A 3,378-nucleotide genomic window follows, 5' to 3' on the forward strand; every position below is an offset into this window, starting at 1 on the left:
TCGATTTCTCGAGGAGCTTTCCCTTACTTCCTAATGATCGCTTTATAAAAATTGCAAAGTTTATATGTGTGTGTGTGTGTGTGTTTTTTTCTTACTTGTGTGTATGTGTACGTGTGATTTCTTTTCCTTTACAATCACATAAAGTTCAGGGACGGTGCGCAAGTCGATCGTGTATCGTATATTATTTTACAAAATGTAGCTACAGTGCACTTGACTCGAAGCCGAGGGAAAAACGTGGAATTGGGTGTTACTCCGACAACGATTAGATGCGTTTCAAGCGTGTTCCCGGATTTTGACGATCGCTATACAGTGAGGGATTGAAAAACCGACGGAAGCTCGATGAGTACAATTCTCTCGAGGTTGCGAATCGAAAACAAAGAAAGGAAGAAAGACGAGATTCACGTCGACTGTCGCGTTTCCGCGGTCGCGCGGACTAACCACGGAGATCTGAACTTATCGAAGTCACGTCGGTCTCAACCGCTATATTTAACTGGAACTGTGTTCAACCCTTTCGCGACGGCGGAGTTGGCCGCCACTGCGCTACCATTGTACGGGAGAACGAGACGCGAGCGTGCATTATTACGGCGGACAGAGCTCACGCAGAGACAGAACGGAGCTCTTCAGGCCATAATTTCATTTCGATATTGCTTTCGTCATTAGCAACAATAGACTAGTGTGCAACAATTCTTACACACGGAAGTCTTGCGAACGGTCACTATAGCAACTATTCGTCACGAAAAGGTTAAACGTCGGGGATACGTCTATACGTGTGTTGTAACACTGACCTTCTCCGTCGTCGTGACATAATTAATAGGAGCGGGTCAGGAGCGCGGGTCTGTACGGAAACCGATGAAACTCACTGCCTCGGGCGAGCACCGGTCGGGAGAAATCATATCTCCCGAGGATAATTGTCGACTTTCCTTTTAATCACGTTTCTTTCGATTTTATATCGCACGGAGTGAAGGAGGTACACATTTAAAACGCAAAAAGCAGAACGAAAACGTCGTCCGTCTCCGGCGTAACAACCATGCGCGCGCATCTCCCGACGCGTTGAAGTACAACTATTAATACCATAAGTTATTAGAAAAGCTACGTAAACCGGGCGTCTTTCTTGGCCCATTGCGCACGCAACATTCACCCGTCCAGAAAAAAAAAAAACGCTCAGTATTTGTTCCGCGATCGCGCGTTATTAACCGGGGTGACGGGAACGTGAATGAAATTTGCCGTTGTCGCGGTGTGTATATAAAAAGAAAACGGTCCGCGATTGGACGCGTGTCAGGCCGCACGCGTGGCCGCAACTTGCTCGGAGCTGTACGCGTTCGTTGGAAAAAGTCGGGGGCTTTTCCGCCGATATATGAGTAACATCCTCGTGAGGCCCCACCGGGACCCGGGGATCTTCAGCAAAGCGACGCCACACCTACTTGTTTATACGACATAATTATAATTATTTACATAACTCGACACTCTCTCTCGCACACGCACTCACACAATTCGCTAAAAAACGGTCAGAATGACAGAAATATATTTATAATATAGTAGAAAGACGAGGGGGAGAGGGGGGACAGAGGAGGACAAAACGTTCGAAAAAAACAACGATTTTTTTGTTTACTGTACACCGAGATCTTTTGGCCAACACGTCTTCACCGATCGTCGAAGCCCTCGTCGTCGGGTGACGACGTCGTGCATCTTGCTTCCGATAAAACGTGGAGGCAAGGGATGCACTTCTCTCGGCCGGATCGGTATCCTTCGTGGTCGATGCGAAACATCGCGAACCGGGGCGCGATAGCGAAAAGTTTCAACAAAGCTTTGTACTTGCTCGTCGCAGAACCACGCCGGGATTCCGCAATTGTAACACTCGCGGTTACGATAGGCCGTGTGAGTGTCATAATTACGCCTCGGTCGGCATCACCCGCCTTCGGGGAGCGAAAGATTTACCTTCAGGCAATCCCGCAACCCAAGGTCGCTGTGAACTCGTCCGGATCGGGTGCAAACGTGTCGGCGTCTTAAAAATAATAATGACTCTAGGAACTATCCGCCTTGCCGTGGACTATACACATTAAAAAATAAATCGTCAGTTTAAACATTTTTCGTATATTCCAGAAAGTCCATTTTAGATTTCGTGTTTTAAAATAACACGTTCCTTGTGTGTTACTTCTTAACACACTAAACATGTTAATTATAATTAACTGTAAATTAAATTAATTAACTGTAATAATTAACTGTAAATTAAATGTAAATAATATGTTAAAATAAATAAATGTTACATTTTAATATTTTAATTCATGAAGAACACATTTTTCACCATGTTATATATTGTCTCGATTTTATGTTCTTTCTATTGCTACCGTGACTACTGACTGCGCAGTGCTGTTTACAATTCTCATGTTATATTAACATTGAAATGAAATTACTTTAAATTATTCGTAATAGAACATTTGGTTTTAATCAACTTGACTATTTCATATGTCCAAGTTTACGACTTTATTTGAAAATGTTAAAATAGCTTTAAAAAATGTCGATCTCCTAAAATAATTATATAAAAATAACTCAAAATGGTTCATTTTTTAATGAAATTCCACAAAAATATTAAATTATTAAATTGACATAAATTTAACACATGAAAATCATCACGAAAATAATAACATATGAGCTTTGTGTTAATTTGACATTGAAATTTTAGTAAAAAGTCGATAACGCAAGAAAATTTTAACATTTGTACAACAAATTTTTTATTGTGTATGGACCACCGTCGAGATGCCATTCGCTGACGATGCGAGCGAGTCCTTCCTTTCTTCTTTCCTTCTTTTCTCGACTCCCTCGACATCCAGCACACGCAGTCTTCGAGGATTCCCTGGTGAATTACCAGTGGAGCGTCTACCTATTCACGCGCACTCTCATTCTCGCGTTCACCCCTCATTCGGGTTCCAAAGAGAGATCCACGTCACCCAACACCACTCTCCGTTCCGACTCGTTTTCCGAACAAGGCACTTTTAGTCTATCGGATGAGGAATCGCCGAGGACACGACGACGATTAACAGGGACCACGACGACTATCGTCGGGATTCGAGGTCCGATCGGCGGGAGATCATCATGTCGCATAGTGGTTCAATTTGCAAATCTAGCGGGACAAAGTTATTTATGAGAGAAAAATTCGGAAAAGAAATTGGCAAGATATCTCTATTTTTTCACTAAATTTAATAACTAAGCGAAATAAAATTAAGATTAAAATATATATCTGTCTACAGACAGGTATGTATTTCATAATCTTAATTGTATTTTTATTATTAAATTTAGTGAAAAGATAGAAGCACTTTGCTAGTTTCTCTTTATATATTTTTTATATAACGTTATGAATTTGTGAGAACAATAAAACTTTTG

General features: G+C 41.7%; 1 protein-coding gene across 3 annotated transcripts in view; it reads left to right on the forward strand.

Moving 5' to 3' along the window:
• Window positions 1-3,378, forward strand: part of LOC106743273 — a 54,437-nt gene that overhangs the window by 13,170 nt on the left and 37,889 nt on the right. The window lies entirely within an intron of this gene.

This window comes from Dinoponera quadriceps, unplaced genomic scaffold, assembly GCF_001313825.1.
Source record: "Dinoponera quadriceps isolate SergipeBrazil2010 unplaced genomic scaffold, ASM131382v1 scaffold616, whole genome shotgun sequence".
NCBI lineage: Eukaryota > Metazoa > Arthropoda > Insecta > Hymenoptera > Formicidae > Dinoponera > Dinoponera quadriceps.